Source organism: Gasterosteus aculeatus, chromosome 2 (genome assembly GCF_964276395.1).
Source record: "Gasterosteus aculeatus chromosome 2, fGasAcu3.hap1.1, whole genome shotgun sequence".
NCBI lineage: Eukaryota > Metazoa > Chordata > Actinopteri > Perciformes > Gasterosteidae > Gasterosteus > Gasterosteus aculeatus.
In genome coordinates this window covers 25243764-25259449 of record NC_135689.1, presented here as the reverse complement: position 1 = coordinate 25259449, position 15686 = coordinate 25243764, and the positions used below count along the sequence as shown (strand labels likewise).

General features: G+C 44.7%; 26 non-coding genes across 26 annotated transcripts; all 26 read right to left on the bottom strand.

Moving 5' to 3' along the window:
- Window positions 1–11: 11 nt before the first annotated feature.
- LOC144400108 (U1 spliceosomal RNA) lies at window positions 12–175 on the bottom strand. The gene has a single exon (XR_013462046.1). It is a non-coding gene; the product is annotated as a U1 spliceosomal RNA (small nuclear RNA).
- Window positions 176–451: 276 nt separating this feature from the next.
- On the bottom strand, window positions 452–642 carry LOC144400352 (U2 spliceosomal RNA). Its single transcript, XR_013462290.1, has one exon. It is a non-coding gene; the product is annotated as a U2 spliceosomal RNA (small nuclear RNA).
- Window positions 643–1244: 602 nt separating this feature from the next.
- On the bottom strand, window positions 1245–1359 carry LOC144400626 (U5 spliceosomal RNA). The gene has a single exon (XR_013462560.1). It is a non-coding gene; the product is annotated as a U5 spliceosomal RNA (small nuclear RNA).
- A 442-nt stretch (window positions 1360–1801) lies between these two features.
- LOC144400107 (U1 spliceosomal RNA) lies at window positions 1802–1965 on the bottom strand. Its single transcript, XR_013462045.1, has one exon. It is a non-coding gene; the product is annotated as a U1 spliceosomal RNA (small nuclear RNA).
- Window positions 1966–2241: 276 nt separating this feature from the next.
- On the bottom strand, window positions 2242–2432 carry LOC144400310 (U2 spliceosomal RNA). Its single transcript, XR_013462248.1, has one exon. It is a non-coding gene; the product is annotated as a U2 spliceosomal RNA (small nuclear RNA).
- A 599-nt stretch (window positions 2433–3031) lies between these two features.
- On the bottom strand, window positions 3032–3149 carry LOC144400722 (U5 spliceosomal RNA). The gene has a single exon (XR_013462657.1). It is a non-coding gene; the product is annotated as a U5 spliceosomal RNA (small nuclear RNA).
- Window positions 3150–3591: 442 nt separating this feature from the next.
- On the bottom strand, window positions 3592–3756 carry LOC144400230 (U1 spliceosomal RNA). The gene has a single exon (XR_013462168.1). It is a non-coding gene; the product is annotated as a U1 spliceosomal RNA (small nuclear RNA).
- Window positions 3757–3937: 181 nt separating this feature from the next.
- On the bottom strand, window positions 3938–4128 carry LOC144400309 (U2 spliceosomal RNA). The gene has a single exon (XR_013462247.1). It is a non-coding gene; the product is annotated as a U2 spliceosomal RNA (small nuclear RNA).
- A 705-nt stretch (window positions 4129–4833) lies between these two features.
- LOC144400625 (U5 spliceosomal RNA) lies at window positions 4834–4948 on the bottom strand. Its single transcript, XR_013462559.1, has one exon. It is a non-coding gene; the product is annotated as a U5 spliceosomal RNA (small nuclear RNA).
- A 442-nt stretch (window positions 4949–5390) lies between these two features.
- On the bottom strand, window positions 5391–5554 carry LOC144400106 (U1 spliceosomal RNA). Its single transcript, XR_013462044.1, has one exon. It is a non-coding gene; the product is annotated as a U1 spliceosomal RNA (small nuclear RNA).
- A 276-nt stretch (window positions 5555–5830) lies between these two features.
- Window positions 5831–6021, bottom strand: LOC144400351 (U2 spliceosomal RNA). Its single transcript, XR_013462289.1, has one exon. It is a non-coding gene; the product is annotated as a U2 spliceosomal RNA (small nuclear RNA).
- Window positions 6022–6620: 599 nt separating this feature from the next.
- LOC144400721 (U5 spliceosomal RNA) lies at window positions 6621–6738 on the bottom strand. Its single transcript, XR_013462656.1, has one exon. It is a non-coding gene; the product is annotated as a U5 spliceosomal RNA (small nuclear RNA).
- A 442-nt stretch (window positions 6739–7180) lies between these two features.
- LOC144400105 (U1 spliceosomal RNA) lies at window positions 7181–7344 on the bottom strand. The gene has a single exon (XR_013462043.1). It is a non-coding gene; the product is annotated as a U1 spliceosomal RNA (small nuclear RNA).
- Window positions 7345–7620: 276 nt separating this feature from the next.
- Window positions 7621–7811, bottom strand: LOC144400308 (U2 spliceosomal RNA). Its single transcript, XR_013462246.1, has one exon. It is a non-coding gene; the product is annotated as a U2 spliceosomal RNA (small nuclear RNA).
- Window positions 7812–8516: 705 nt separating this feature from the next.
- LOC144400622 (U5 spliceosomal RNA) lies at window positions 8517–8631 on the bottom strand. Its single transcript, XR_013462557.1, has one exon. It is a non-coding gene; the product is annotated as a U5 spliceosomal RNA (small nuclear RNA).
- Window positions 8632–9073: 442 nt separating this feature from the next.
- On the bottom strand, window positions 9074–9237 carry LOC144400104 (U1 spliceosomal RNA). The gene has a single exon (XR_013462042.1). It is a non-coding gene; the product is annotated as a U1 spliceosomal RNA (small nuclear RNA).
- A 276-nt stretch (window positions 9238–9513) lies between these two features.
- On the bottom strand, window positions 9514–9704 carry LOC144400307 (U2 spliceosomal RNA). The gene has a single exon (XR_013462245.1). It is a non-coding gene; the product is annotated as a U2 spliceosomal RNA (small nuclear RNA).
- A 702-nt stretch (window positions 9705–10406) lies between these two features.
- On the bottom strand, window positions 10407–10524 carry LOC144400720 (U5 spliceosomal RNA). The gene has a single exon (XR_013462655.1). It is a non-coding gene; the product is annotated as a U5 spliceosomal RNA (small nuclear RNA).
- Window positions 10525–10966: 442 nt separating this feature from the next.
- LOC144400103 (U1 spliceosomal RNA) lies at window positions 10967–11130 on the bottom strand. Its single transcript, XR_013462041.1, has one exon. It is a non-coding gene; the product is annotated as a U1 spliceosomal RNA (small nuclear RNA).
- Window positions 11131–11406: 276 nt separating this feature from the next.
- Window positions 11407–11597, bottom strand: LOC144400306 (U2 spliceosomal RNA). Its single transcript, XR_013462244.1, has one exon. It is a non-coding gene; the product is annotated as a U2 spliceosomal RNA (small nuclear RNA).
- Window positions 11598–12196: 599 nt separating this feature from the next.
- Window positions 12197–12314, bottom strand: LOC144400719 (U5 spliceosomal RNA). The gene has a single exon (XR_013462654.1). It is a non-coding gene; the product is annotated as a U5 spliceosomal RNA (small nuclear RNA).
- A 442-nt stretch (window positions 12315–12756) lies between these two features.
- LOC144400102 (U1 spliceosomal RNA) lies at window positions 12757–12920 on the bottom strand. The gene has a single exon (XR_013462040.1). It is a non-coding gene; the product is annotated as a U1 spliceosomal RNA (small nuclear RNA).
- A 276-nt stretch (window positions 12921–13196) lies between these two features.
- LOC144400350 (U2 spliceosomal RNA) lies at window positions 13197–13387 on the bottom strand. Its single transcript, XR_013462288.1, has one exon. It is a non-coding gene; the product is annotated as a U2 spliceosomal RNA (small nuclear RNA).
- A 599-nt stretch (window positions 13388–13986) lies between these two features.
- On the bottom strand, window positions 13987–14104 carry LOC144400718 (U5 spliceosomal RNA). Its single transcript, XR_013462653.1, has one exon. It is a non-coding gene; the product is annotated as a U5 spliceosomal RNA (small nuclear RNA).
- A 442-nt stretch (window positions 14105–14546) lies between these two features.
- On the bottom strand, window positions 14547–14710 carry LOC144400101 (U1 spliceosomal RNA). Its single transcript, XR_013462039.1, has one exon. It is a non-coding gene; the product is annotated as a U1 spliceosomal RNA (small nuclear RNA).
- A 276-nt stretch (window positions 14711–14986) lies between these two features.
- Window positions 14987–15177, bottom strand: LOC144400305 (U2 spliceosomal RNA). Its single transcript, XR_013462243.1, has one exon. It is a non-coding gene; the product is annotated as a U2 spliceosomal RNA (small nuclear RNA).
- Between the last annotated feature and the right edge of the window lie 509 nt (window positions 15178–15686).

The following is a 15686-nucleotide window of genomic DNA, read 5'->3' as shown; positions in this document are numbered from 1 at the left end:
GACTTCAATATCAGGGGAGAGCGCGAACGCAGTCCCCCACTACCACAAATTATGCAGTCGAGATTCCCACATTTGGGGAATTCGCAGTGGTCAGCACAGTCGCAGTGCAATGACTGAGCCTCGCCCTGGGTGAACCACCTTCTTGATCATGGTATCTCCCCTGCCAGGTAAGTATGAGTTGGTGGTGACAGAGGCAGGGACGGTATTCCCAGTCACAGCATTTGTGGTGACGGTTCGCAGATGGCACCGTCCTCACAGATCGGTGAAGTTAAAATCAGTGATTTGAGACTTGCAAAACAAAGGCACTATTGATGAGTAAGCATAAGTCACTTGCCAAAAGCCTCAGTCTTAAAAACTATGTGGAGGTGAGACTTGTTTTACTCAAAGCAGAAATCATTTCCAACACCACACCACTGATTCAGGTTACCATTTCTTTTATTTTCCACAATTTAAAGGGTGCACCGTTCCCGGAGGGGGTGCAATACCGGGTCGATGCTTGGAGTGAACGGAGCAAGCCCCTTTTTCATCTCCCAGAGCTAAAAATCGGCTTAATATGTAGTCCTCGTATAGAGGACATATCAGATATTAAACTGATAAGAACAGATACTACACTTGATCTTAGCCAAAAGGCCGAGAAGCGATAACACCAAACTGTTTGTTTGCAGACCCAACGTACCAGCACATATCTCAATTGTCGCGGTGCGGTTCTTTCAACTGGGCGTAGCAGTCGCTTGCTACTTAACAACCCACTCCCCACGCTGCCCCCGTCCTCAAAAAAGCTAAAATCATTGATTTGTTTACAAGCAAAAGTGTAAACTCCTGCTGAAATCTGGTTGATTTCACTGTTGTTTCAGACACTAGAGACTCCAGTGATGATTAATCACTGTAAAGTCCTGCTGAAAATCTTGTTGATTTCACAATGGATTCAGACAGAGATTTGAGACTTGCTGCAAGGCTCCACTAGTGACTCCAGTGATGATTCCTGCTGAAAATCTTGTTGATTTCACAATGAATTCAGACAGTGATTTGCTGATTTGAGACGTGCTCCACCGGAGACTCCAGTAAAGTGACCATTAATCCCTGTAAAATCCTGCTGAAATCTGGTTGATTTCACTTTGGATTCAGACAGTGATTTGAGACTTGCTGCACTAGTGACTCCAGTGATAAGTAAACACAACTTTGTTTGTGCTCCATTGTCGGGAGCCTCTGTCCAACTACTTTTCTTTTCACACAAGTACATGAGGCTCAGCCAATTGGCAGAGCCTGCCAAAAATATGGTCAACTCATTGTTGTTCCTCTCCACGGAAGTCTTTAGTAAAAGGCGAAAGACTTATGCGTATTGAAGAGAAACCAAAGTCAGTTGCGGAATCAGGTGGCAGGCAGCCTTATATCCCAGTCGCAACAGTGATCCCTCTTGTGGTTGGGACTGGTTGAGCTGCGGTTGTCCAATGCCAAACCCATTCCCCAGCACCAGCCATCAAAAACTCATTGATTTGTTTACAAGCAAAAGTGTAAAGTCCTGCTGAAATGTGCTTGATTTCACTTTGGATTCAGACAGTGATTTGCTGATTTGAGACGTGCTCCACTGGAGACTCCAGCGCAGTGATGATTAATGCTGAAATCTGGTTGATTTCACTTTGGATTCAGACAGTGATTTGCTGATTGTAGACTCCCTCCACCGGAGACTCCAGTGCAGTGGTGATTAATCCGTGTAAAATCCTGCTGAAATGTGGTTGATTTCACTAGGGATTCAGACAGTGATGATTAAACGGGACACCTGGTTTTTCTTTGACTTCAATATCAGGGGAGAGCGCGAACGCAGTCCCCCACTACCACAAATTATGCAGTCGAGATTCCCACATTTGGGGAATTCGCAGTGGTCAGCACAGTCGCAGTGCAATGACTGAGCCTCGCCCTGGGTGAACCACCTTCTTGATCATGGTATCTCCCCTGCCAGGTAAGTATGAGTTGGTGGTGACAGAGGCAGGGACGGTATTCCCAGTCACAGCATTTGTGGTGACGGTTCGCAGATGGCACCGTCCTCACAGATCGGTGAAGTTAAAATCAGTGATTTGAGACTTGCAAAACAAAGGCACTATTGATGAGTAAGCATAAGTCACTTGCCAAAAGCCTCAGTCTTAAAAACTATGTGGAGGTGAGACTTGTTTTACTCAAAGCAGAAATCATTTCCAACACCACACCACTGATTCAGGTTACCATTTCTTTTATTTTCCACAATTTAAAGGGTGCACCGTTCCCGGAGGTGCTGCAATACCGGGTCGATGCTTGGAGTGAACGGAGCAAGCCCCTTTTTCATCTCCCAGAGCTAAAAATCGGCTTAATATGTAGTCCTCGTATAGAGGACATATCAGATATTAAACTGATAAGAACAGATACTACACTTGATCTTAGCCAAAAGGCCGAGAAGCGATAACACCAAACTGTTTGTTTGCAGACCCAACGTACCAGCACATATCTCAATTGTCGCGGTGCGGTTCTTTCAACTGGGCGTAGCAGTCGCTTGCTACTTAACAACCCACTCCCCACGCTGCCCCCGTCCTCAAAAAAGCTAAAATCATTGATTTGTTTACAAGCAAAAGTGTAAACTCCTGCTGAAATCTGGTTGATTTCACTGTTGTTTCAGACACTAGAGACTCCAGTGATGATTAATCACTGTAAAGTCCTGCTGAAAATCTTGTTGATTTCACAATGGATTCAGACAGAGATTTGAGACTTGCTGCAAGGCTCCACTAGTGACTCCAGTGATGATTCCTGCTGAAAATCTTGTTGATTTCACAATGAATTCAGACAGTGATTTGCTGATTTGAGACGTGCTCCACCGGAGACTCCAGTAAAGTGACCATTAATCCCTGTAAAATCCTGCTGAAATCTGGTTGATTTCACTTTGGATTCAGACAGTGATTTGAGACTTGCTGCACTAGTGACTCCAGTGATAAGTAAACACAACTTTGTTTGTGCTCCATTGTCAGGAGCCTCTGTCCAACTACTTTTCTTTTCACACAAGTACATGAGGCTCAGTCAATTGGCAGAGCCTGCCAAAAATATGGTCAACTCATTGTTGTTCCTCTCCACGGAAGTCTTTAGTAAAAGGCGAAAGACTTATGCGTATTGAAGAGAAACCAAAGTCAGTTGCGGAATCAGGTGGCAGGCAGCCTTATATCCCAGTCGCAACAGTGATCCCTCTTGTGGTTGGGACTGGTTGAGCTGCGGTTGTCCAATGCCAAACCCATTCCCCAGCACCAGCCATCAAAAACTCATTGATTTGTTTACAAGCAAAAGTGTAAAGTCCTGCTGAAATGTGCTTGATTTCACTTTGGATTCAGACAGTGATTTGCTGATTTGAGACGTGCTCCACTGGAGACTCCAGCGCAGTGATGATTAATGCTGAAATCTGGTTGATTTCACTTTGGATTCAGACAGTGATTTGCTGATTGTAGACTCCCTCCACCGGAGACTCCAGTGCAGTGGTGATTAATCCGTGTAAAATCCTGCTGAAATGTGGTTGATTTCACTAGGGATTCAGACAGTGATGATTAAACGGGACACCTGGTTTTTCTTTGACTTCAATATCAGGGGAGAGCGCGAACGCAGTCCCCCACTACCACAAATTATGCAGTCGAGATTCCCACATTTGGGGAATTCGCAGTGGTCAGCACAGTCGCAGTGCAATGACTGAGTCACAGCATTTGTGGTGACGGTTCGCAGATGGCACCGTCCTCACAGATCGGTGAAGTTAAAATCAGTGATTTGAGACTTGCAAAACAAAGGCACTATTGATGAGTAAGCATAAGTCACTTGCCAAAAGCCTCAGTCTTAAAAACTATGTGGAGGTGAGACTTGTTTTACTCAAAGCAGAAATCATTTCCAACACCACACCACTGATTCAGGTTACCATTTCTTTTATTTTCCACAATTTAAAGGGTGCACCGTTCCCGGAGGTGCTGCAATACCGGGTCGATGCTTGGAGTGAACGGAGCAAGCCCCTTTTTCATCTCCCAGAGCTAAAAATCGGCTTAATATGTAGTCCTCGTATAGAGGACATATCAGATATTAAACTGATAAGAACAGATACTACACTTGATCTTAGCCAAAAGGCCGAGAAGCGATAACACCAAACTGTTTGTTTGCAGACCCAACGTACCAGCACATATCTCAATTGTCGCGGTGCGGTTCTTTCAACTGGGCGTAGCAGTCGCTTGCTACTTAACAACCCACTCCCCACGCTGCCCCCGTCCTCAAAAAAGCTAAAATCATTGATTTGTTTACAAGCAAAAGTGTAAACTCCTGCTGAAATCTGGTTGATTTCACTGTTGTTTCAGACACTAGAGACTCCAGTGATGATTAATCACTGTAAAGTCCTGCTGAAAATCTTGTTGATTTCACAATGGATTCAGACAGAGATTTGAGACTTGCTGCAAGGCTCCACTAGTGACTCCAGTGATGATTAATCACTGTAAAGTCCTGCTGAAAATCTTGTTGATTTCACAATGGATTCAGACAGAGATTTGAGACTTGCTGCAAGGCTCCACTAGTGACTCCAGTGATGATTCCTGCTGAAAATCTTGTTGATTTCACAATGAATTCAGACAGTGATTTGCTGATTTGAGACGTGCTCCACCGGAGACTCCAGTAAAGTGACCATTAATCCCTGTAAAATCCTGCTGAAATCTGGTTGATTTCACTTTGGATTCAGACAGTGATTTGAGACTTGCTGCACTAGTGACTCCAGTGATAAGTAAACACAACTTTGTTTGTGCTCCATTGTCAGGAGCCTCTGTCCAACTACTTTTCTTTTCACACAAGTACATGAGGCTCAGCCAATTGGCAGAGCCTGCCAAAAATATGGTCAACTCATTGTTGTTCCTCTCCACGGAAGTCTTTAGTAAAAGGCGAAAGACTTATGCGTATTGAAGAGAAACCAAAGTCAGTTGCGGAATCAGGTGGCAGGCAGCCTTATATCCCAGTCGCAACAGTGATCCCTCTTGTGGTTGGGACTGGTTGAGCTGCGGTTGTCCAATGCCAAACCCATTCCCCAGCACCAGCCATCAACAACTCATTGATTTGTTTACATGCAAAAGTGTAAAGTCCTGCTGAAATGTGCTTGATTTCACTTTGGATTCAGACAGTGATTTGCTGATTTGAGACGTGCTCCACTGGAGACTCCAGCGCAGTGATGGTTAATGCTGAAATCTGGTTGATTTCACTTTGGATTCAGACAGTGATTTGCTGATTGTAGACTCCCTCCACTGGAGACTCCAGTGCAGTGGTGATTAATCCGTGTAAAATCCTGCTGAAATGTGGTTGATTTCACTAGGGATTCAGACAGTGATGAATAAACGGGACACCTGGTTTTTCTTTGACTTCAATATCAGGGGAGAGCGCGAACGCAGTCCCCCACTACCACAAATTATGCAGTCGAGATTCCCACATTTGGGGAATTCGCAGTGGTCAGCACAGTCGCAGTGCAATGACTGAGCCTCGCCCTGGGTGAACCACCTTCTTGATCATGGTATCTCCCCTGCCAGGTAAGTATGAGTTGGTGGTGACAGAGGCAGGGACGGTATTCCCAGTCACAGCATTTGTGGTGACGGTTCGCAGATGGCACCGTCCTCACAGACCGGTGAAGTTAAAATCAGTGATTTGAGACTTGCAAAACAAAGGCACTATTGATGAGTAAGCATGAGTCACTTGACAAAAGCCTCAGTCTTAAAAACTATGTGGAGGTGAGACTTGTTTTACTCAAAGCAGAAATCATTTCCAACACCACACCACTGATTCAGGTTACCATTTCTTTTATTTTCCACAATTTAAAGGGTGCACCGTTCCCGGAGGGGGTGCAATACCGGGTCGATGCTTGGAGTGAACGGAGCAAGCCCCTTTTTCATCTCCCAGAGCTAAAAATCGGCTTAATATGTAGTCCTCGTATAGAGGACATATCAGATATTAAACTGATAAGAACAGATACTACACTTGATCTTAGCCAAAAGGCCGAGAAGCGATAACACCAAACTGTTTGTTTGCAGACCCAACGTACCAGCACATATCTCAATTGTCGCGGTGCGGTTCTTTCAACTGGGCGTAGCAGTCGCTTGCTACTTAACAACCCACTCCCCACGCTGCCCCCGTCCTCAAAAAAGCTAAAATCATTGATTTGTTTACAAGCAAAAGTGTAAACTCCTGCTGAAATCTGGTTGATTTCACTGTTGTTTCAGACACTAGAGACTCCAGTGATGATTAATCACTGTAAAGTCCTGCTGAAAATCTTGTTGATTTCACAATGGATTCAGACAGAGATTTGAGACTTGCTGCAAGGCTCCACTAGTGACTCCAGTGATGATTCCTGCTGAAAATCTTGTTGATTTCACAATGAATTCAGACAGTGATTTGCTGATTTGAGACGTGCTCCACCGGAGACTCCAGTAAAGTGACCATTAATCCCTGTAAAATCCTGCTGAAATCTGGTTGATTTCACTTTGGATTCAGACAGTGATTTGAGACTTGCTGCACTAGTGACTCCAGTGATAAGTAAACACAACTTTGTTTGTGCTCCATTGTCAGGAGCCTCTGTCCAACTACTTTTCTTTTCACACAAGTACATGAGGCTCAGTCAATTGGCAGAGCCTGCCAAAAATATGGTCAACTCATTGTTGTTCCTCTCCACGGAAGTCTTTAGTAAAAGGCGAAAGACTTATGCGTATTGAAGAGAAACCAAAGTCAGTTGCGGAATCAGGTGGCAGGCAGCCTTATATCCCAGTCGCAACAGTGATCCCTCTTGTGGTTGGGACTGGTTGAGCTGCGGTTGTCCAATGCCAAACCCATTCCCCAGCACCAGCCATCAAAAACTCATTGATTTGTTTACAAGCAAAAGTGTAAAGTCCTGCTGAAATGTGCTTGATTTCACTTTGGATTCAGACAGTGATTTGCTGATTTGAGACGTGCTCCACTGGAGACTCCAGCGCAGTGATGATTAATGCTGAAATCTGGTTGATTTCACTTTGGATTCAGACAGTGATTTGCTGATTGTAGACTCCCTCCACCGGAGACTCCAGTGCAGTGGTGATTAATCCGTGTAAAATCCTGCTGAAATGTGGTTGATTTCACTAGGGATTCAGACAGTGATGATTAAACGGGACACCTGGTTTTTCTTTGACTTCAATATCAGGGGAGAGCGCGAACGCAGTCCCCCACTACCACAAATTATGCAGTCGAGATTCCCACATTTGGGGAATTCGCAGTGGTCAGCACAGTCGCAGTGCAATGACTGAGCCTCGCCCTGGGTGAACCACCTTCTTGATCATGGTATCTCCCCTGCCAGGTAAGTATGAGTTGGTGGTGACAGAGGCAGGGACGGTATTCCCAGTCACAGCATTTGTGGTGACGGTTCGCAGATGGCACCGTCCTCACAGATCGGTGAAGTTAAAATCAGTGATTTGAGACTTGCAAAACAAAGGCACTATTGATGAGTAAGCATAAGTCACTTGCCAAAAGCCTCAGTCTTAAAAACTATGTGGAGGTGAGACTTGTTTTACTCAAAGCAGAAATCATTTCCAACACCACACCACTGATTCAGGTTACCATTTCTTTTATTTTCCACAATTTAAAGGGTGCACCGTTCCCGGAGGTGCTGCAATACCGGGTCGATGCTTGGAGTGAACGGAGCAAGCCCCTTTTTCATCTCCCAGAGCTAAAAATCGGCTTAATATGTAGTCCTCGTATAGAGGACATATCAGATATTAAACTGATAAGAACAGATACTACACTTGATCTTAGCCAAAAGGCCGAGAAGCGATAACACCAAACTGTTTGTTTGCAGACCCAACGTACCAGCACATATCTCAATTGTCGCGGTGCGGTTCTTTCAACTGGGCGTAGCAGTCGCTTGCTACTTAACAACCCACTCCCCACGCTGCCCCCGTCCTCAAAAAAGCTAAAATCATTGATTTGTTTACAAGCAAAAGTGTAAACTCCTGCTGAAATCTGGTTGATTTCACTGTTGTTTCAGACACTAGAGACTCCAGTGATGATTAATCACTGTAAAGTCCTGCTGAAAATCTTGTTGATTTCACAATGGATTCAGACAGAGATTTGAGACTTGCTGCAAGGCTCCACTAGTGACTCCAGTGATGATTAATCACTGTAAAGTCCTGCTGAAAATCTTGTTGATTTCACAATGGATTCAGACAGAGATTTGAGACTTGCTGCAAGGCTCCACTAGTGACTCCAGTGATGATTCCTGCTGAAAATCTTGTTGATTTCACAATGAATTCAGACAGTGATTTGCTGATTTGAGACGTGCTCCACCGGAGACTCCAGTAAAGTGACCATTAATCCCTGTAAAATCCTGCTGAAATCTGGTTGATTTCACTTTGGATTCAGACAGTGATTTGAGACTTGCTGCACTAGTGACTCCAGTGATAAGTAAACACAACTTTGTTTGTGCTCCATTGTCAGGAGCCTCTGTCCAACTACTTTTCTTTTCACACAAGTACATGAGGCTCAGCCAATTGGCAGAGCCTGCCAAAAATATGGTCAACTCATTGTTGTTCCTCTCCACGGAAGTCTTTAGTAAAAGGCGAAAGACTTATGCGTATTGAAGAGAAACCAAAGTCAGTTGCGGAATCAGGTGGCAGGCAGCCTTATATCCCAGTCGCAACAGTGATCCCTCTTGTGGTTGGGACTGGTTGAGCTGCGGTTGTCCAATGCCAAACCCATTCCCCAGCACCAGCCATCAAAAACTCATTGATTTGTTTACAAGCAAAAGTGTAAAGTCCTGCTGAAATGTGCTTGATTTCACTTTGGATTCAGACAGTGATTTGCTGATTTGAGACGTGCTCCACTGGAGACTCCAGCGCAGTGATGATTAATGCTGAAATCTGGTTGATTTCACTTTGGATTCAGACAGTGATTTGCTGATTGTAGACTCCCTCCACCGGAGACTCCAGTGCAGTGGTGATTAATCCGTGTAAAATCCTGCTGAAATGTGGTTGATTTCACTAGGGATTCAGACAGTGATGATTAAACGGGACACCTGGTTTTTCTTTGACTTCAATATCAGGGGAGAGCGCGAACGCAGTCCCCCACTACCACAAATTATGCAGTCGAGATTCCCACATTTGGGGAATTCGCAGTGGTCAGCACAGTCGCAGTGCAATGACTGAGCCTCGCCCTGGGTGAACCACCTTCTTGATCATGGTATCTCCCCTGCCAGGTAAGTATGAGTTGGTGGTGACAGAGGCAGGGACGGTATTCCCAGTCACAGCATTTGTGGTGACGGTTCGCAGATGGCACCGTCCTCACAGATCGGTGAAGTTAAAATCAGTGATTTGAGACATGCAAAACAAAGGCACTATTGATGAGTAAGCATAAGTCACTTGCCAAAAGCCTCAGTCTTAAAAACTATGTGGAGGTGAGACTTGTTTTACTCAAAGCAGAAATCATTTCCAACACCACACCACTGATTCAGGTTACCATTTCTTTTATTTTCCACAATTTAAAGGGTGCACCGTTCCCGGAGGTGCTGCAATACCGGGTCGATGCTTGGAGTGAACGGAGCAAGCCCCTTTTTCATCTCCCAGAGCTAAAAATCGGCTTAATATGTAGTCCTCGTATAGAGGACATATCAGATATTAAACTGATAAGAACAGATACTACACTTGATCTTAGCCAAAAGGCCGAGAAGCGATAACACCAAACTGTTTGTTTGCAGACCCAACGTACCAGCACATATCTCAATTGTCGCGGTGCGGTTCTTTCAACTGGGCGTAGCAGTCGCTTGCTACTTAACAACCCACTCCCCACGCTGCCCCCGTCCTCAAAAAAGCTAAAATCATTGATTTGTTTACAAGCAAAAGTGTAAACTCCTGCTGAAATCTGGTTGATTTCACTGTTGTTTCAGACACTAGAGACTCCAGTGATGATTAATCACTGTAAAGTCCTGCTGAAAATCTTGTTGATTTCACAATGGATTCAGACAGGGATTTGAGACTTGCTGCAAGGCTCCACTAGTGACTCCAGTGATGATTAATCACTGTAAAGTCCTGCTGAAAATCTTGTTGATTTCACAATGGATTCAGACAGAGATTTGAGACTTGCTGCAAGGCTCCACTAGTGACTCCAGTGATGATTCCTGCTGAAAATCTTGTTGATTTCACAATGAATTCAGACAGTGATTTGCTGATTTGAGACGTGCTCCACCGGAGACTCCAGTAAAGTGACCATTAATCCCTGTAAAATCCTGCTGAAATCTGGTTGATTTCACTTTGGATTCAGACAGTGATTTGAGACTTGCTGCACTAGTGACTCCAGTGATAAGTAAACACAACTTTGTTTGTGCTCCATTGTCAGGAGCCTCTGTCCAACTACTTTTCTTTTCACACAAGTACATGAGGCTCAGTCAATTGGCAGAGCCTGCCAAAAATATGGTCAACTCATTGTTGTTCCTCTCCACGGAAGTCTTTAGTAAAAGGCGAAAGACTTATGCGTATTGAAGAGAAACCAAAGTCAGTTGCGGAATCAGGTGGCAGGCAGCCTTATATCCCAGTCGCAACAGTGATCCCTCTTGTGGTTGGGACTGGTTGAGCTGCGGTTGTCCAATGCCAAACCCATTCCCCAGCACCAGCCATCAAAAACTCATTGATTTGTTTACAAGCAAAAGTGTAAAGTCCTGCTGAAATGTGCTTGATTTCACTTTGGATTCAGACAGTGATTTGCTGATTTGAGACGTGCTCCACTGGAGACTCCAGCGCAGTGATGATTAATGCTGAAATCTGGTTGATTTCACTTTGGATTCAGACAGTGATTTGCTGATTGTAGACTCCCTCCACCGGAGACTCCAGTGCAGTGGTGATTAATCCGTGTAAAATCCTGCTGAAATGTGGTTGATTTCACTAGGGATTCCGACAGTGATGATTAAACGGGACACCTGGTTTTTCTTTGACTTCAATATCAGGGGAGAGCGCGAACGCAGTCCCCCACTACCACAAATTATGCAGTCGAGATTCCCACATTTGGGGAATTCGCAGTGGTCAGCACAGTCGCAGTGCAATGACTGAGCCTCGCCCTGGGTGAACCACCTTCTTGATCATGGTATCTCCCCTGCCAGGTAAGTATGAGTTGGTGGTGACAGAGGCAGGGACGGTATTCCCAGTCACAGCATTTGTGGTGACGGTTCGCAGATGGCACCGTCCTCACAGATCGGTGAAGTTAAAATCAGTGATTTGAGACTTGCAAAACAAAGGCACTATTGATGAGTAAGCATAAGTCACTTGCCAAAAGCCTCAGTCTTAAAAACTATGTGGAGGTGAGACTTGTTTTACTCAAAGCAGAAATCATTTCCAACACCACACCACTGATTCAGGTTACCATTTCTTTTATTTTCCACAATTTAAAGGGTGCACCGTTCCCGGAGGTGCTGCAATACCGGGTCGATGCTTGGAGTGAACGGAGCAAGCCCCTTTTTCATCTCCCAGAGCTAAAAATCGGCTTAATATGTAGTCCTCGTATAGAGGACATATCAGATATTAAACTGATAAGAACAGATACTACACTTGATCTTAGCCAAAAGGCCGAGAAGCGATAACACCAAACTGTTTGTTTGCAGACCCAACGTACCAGCACATATCTCAATTGTCGCGGTGCGGTTCTTTCAACTGGGCGTAGCAGTCGCTTGCTACTTAACAACCCACTCCCCACGCTGCCCCCGTCCTCAAAAAAGCTAAAATCATTGATTTGTTTACAAGCAAAAGTGTAAACTCCTGCTGAAATCTGGTTGATTTCACTGTTGTTTCAGACACTAGAGACTCCAGTGATGATTAATCACTGTAAAGTCCTGCTGAAAATCTTGTTGATTTCACAATGGATTCAGACAGGGATTTGAGACTTGCTGCAAGGCTCCACTAGTGACTCCAGTGATGATTCCTGCTGAAAATCTTGTTGATTTCACAATGAATTCAGACAGTGATTTGCTGATTTGAGACGTGCTCCACCGGAGACTCCAGTAAAGTGACCATTAATCCCTGTAAAATCCTGCTGAAATCTGGTTGATTTCACTTTGGATTCAGACAGTGATTTGAGACTTGCTGCACTAGTGACTCCAGTGATAAGTAAACACAACTTTGTTTGTGCTCCATTGTCAGGAGCCTCTGTCCAACTACTTTTCTTTTCACACAAGTACATGAGGCTCAGTCAATTGGCAGAGCCTGCCAAAAATATGGTCAACTCATTGTTGTTCCTCTCCACGGAAGTCTTTAGTAAAAGGCGAAAGACTTATGCGTATTGAAGAGAAACCAAAGTCAGTTGCGGAATCAGGTGGCAGGCAGCCTTATATCCCAGTCGCAACAGTGATCCCTCTTGTGGTTGGGACTGGTTGAGCTGCGGTTGTCCAATGCCAAACCCATTCCCCAGCACCAGCCATCAACAACTCATTGATTTGTTTACATGCAAAAGTGTAAAGTCCTGCTGAAATGTGCTTGATTTCACTTTGGATTCAGACAGTGATTTGCTGATTTGAGACGTGCTCCACTGGAGACTCCAGCGCAGTGATGGTTAATGCTGAAATCTGGTTGATTTCACTTTGGATTCAGACAGTGATTTGCTGATTGTAGACTCCCTCCACTGGAGACTCCAGTGCAGTGGTGATTAATCCGTGTAAAATCCTGCTGAAATGTGGTTGATTTCACTAGGGATTCAGACAGTGATGAATAAACGGGACACCTGGTTTTTCTTTGACTTCAATATCAGGGGAGAGCGCGAACGCAGTCCCCCACTACCACAAATTATGCAGTCGAGATTCCCACATTTGGGGAATTCGCAGTGGTCAGCACAGTCGCAGTGCAATGACTGAGCCTCGCCCTGGGTGAACCACCTTCTTGATCATGGTATCTCCCCTGCCAGGTAAGTATGAGTTGGTGGTGACAGAGGCAGGGACGGTATTCCCAGTCACAGCATTTGTGGTGACGGTTCGCAGATGGCACCGTCCTCACAGACCGGTGAAGTTAAAATCAGTGATTTGAGACTTGCAAAACAAAGGCACTATTGATGAGTAAGCATGAGTCACTTGACAAAAGCCTCAGTCTTAAAAACTATGTGGAGGTGAGACTTGTTTTACTCAAAGCAGAAATCATTTCCAACACCACACCACTGATTCAGGTTACCATTTCTTTTATTTTCCACAATTTAAAGGGTGCACCGTTCCCGGAGGGGGTGCAATACCGGGTCGATGCTTGGAGTGAACGGAGCAAGCCCCTTTTTCATCTCCCAGAGCTAAAAATCGGCTTAATATGTAGTCCTCGTATAGAGGACATATCAGATATTAAACTGATAAGAACAGATACTACACTTGATCTTAGCCAAAAGGCCGAGAAGCGATAACACCAAACTGTTTGTTTGCAGACCCAACGTACCAGCACATATCTCAATTGTCGCGGTGCGGTTCTTTCAACTGGGCGTAGCAGTCGCTTGCTACTTAACAACCCACTCCCCACGCTGCCCCCGTCCTCAAAAAAGCTAAAATCATTGATTTGTTTACAAGCAAAAGTGTAAACTCCTGCTGAAATCTGGTTGATTTCACTGTTGTTTCAGACACTAGAGACTCCAGTGATGATTAATCACTGTAAAGTCCTGCTGAAAATCTTGTTGATTTCACAATGGATTCAGACAGAGATTTGAGACTTGCTGCAAGGCTCCACTAGTGACTCCAGTGATGATTCCTGCTGAAAATCTTGTTGATTTCACAATGAATTCAGACAGTGATTTGCTGATTTGAGACGTGCTCCACCGGAGACTCCAGTAAAGTGACCATTAATCCCTGTAAAATCCTGCTGAAATCTGGTTGATTTCACTTTGGATTCAGACAGTGATTTGAGACTTGCTGCACTAGTGACTCCAGTGATAAGTAAACACAACTTTGTTTGTGCTCCATTGTCAGGAGCCTCTGTCCAACTACTTTTCTTTTCACACAAGTACATGAGGCTCAGTCAATTGGCAGAGCCTGCCAAAAATATGGTCAACTCATTGTTGTTCCTCTCCACGGAAGTCTTTAGTAAAAGGCGAAAGACTTATGCGTATTGAAGAGAAACCAAAGTCAGTTGCGGAATCAGGTGGCAGGCAGCCTTATATCCCAGTCGCAACAGTGATCCCTCTTGTGGTTGGGACTGGTTGAGCTGCGGTTGTCCAATGCCAAACCCATTCCCCAGCACCAGCCATCAAAAACTCATTGATTTGTTTACAAGCAAAAGTGTAAAGTCCTGCTGAAATGTGCTTGATTTCACTTTGGATTCAGACAGTGATTTGCTGATTTGAGACGTGCTCCACTGGAGACTCCAGCGCAGTGATGATTAATGCTGAAATCTGGTTGATTTCACTTTGGATTCAGACAGTGATTTGCTGATTGTAGACTCCCTCCACCGGAGACTCCAGTGCAGTGGTGATTAATCCGTGTAAAATCCTGCTGAAATGTGGTTGATTTCACTAGGGATTCAGACAGTGATGATTAAACGGGACACCTGGTTTTTCTTTGACTTCAATATCAGGGGAGAGCGCGAACGCAGTCCCCCACTACCACAAATTATGCAGTCGAGATTCCCACATTTGGGGAATTCGCAGTGGTCAGCACAGTCGCAGTGCAATGACTGAGCCTCGCCCTGGGTGAACCACCTTCTTGATCATGGTATCTCCCCTGCCAGGTAAGTATGAGTTGGTGGTGACAGAGGCAGGGACGGTATTCCCAGTCACAGCATTTGTGGTGACGGTTCGCAGATGGCACCGTCCTCACAGATCGGTGAAGTTAAAATCAGTGATTTGAGACTTGCAAAACAAAGGCACTATTGATGAGTAAGCATAAGTCACTTGCCAAAAGCCTCAGTCTTAAAAACTATGTGGAGGTGAGACTTGTTTTACTCAAAGCAGAAATCATTTCCAACACCACACCACTGATTCAGGTTACCATTTCTTTTATTTTCCACAATTTAAAGGGTGCACCGTTCCCGGAGGTGCTGCAATACCGGGTCGATGCTTGGAGTGAACGGAGCAAGCCCCTTTTTCATCTCCCAGAGCTAAAAATCGGCTTAATATGTAGTCCTCGTATAGAGGACATATCAGATATTAAACTGATAAGAACAGATACTACACTTGATCTTAGCCAAAAGGCCGAGAAGCGATAACACCAAACTGTTTGTTTGCAGACCCAACGTACCAGCACATATCTCAATTGTCGCGGTGCGGTTCTTTCAACTGGGCGTAGCAGTCGCTTGCTACTTAACAACCCACTCCCCACGCTGCCCCCGTCCTCAAAAAAGCTAAAATCATTGATTTGTTTACAAGCAAAAGTGTAAACTCCTGCTGAAATCTGGTTGATTTCACTGTTGTTTCAGACACTAGAGACTCCAGTGATGATTAATCACTGTAAAGTCCTGCTGAAAATCTTGTTGATTTCACAATGGATTCAGACAGAGATTTGAGACTTGCTGCAAGGCTCCACTAGTGACTCCAGTGATGATTAATCACTGTAAAGTCCTGCTGAAAATCTTGTTGATTTCACAATGGATTCAGACAGAGATTTGAGACTTGCTGCAAGGCTCCACTAGTGACTCCAGTGATGATTCCTGCTGAAAATCTTGTTGATTTCACAATGAATTCAGACAGTGATTTGCTGATTTGAGACGTGCTCC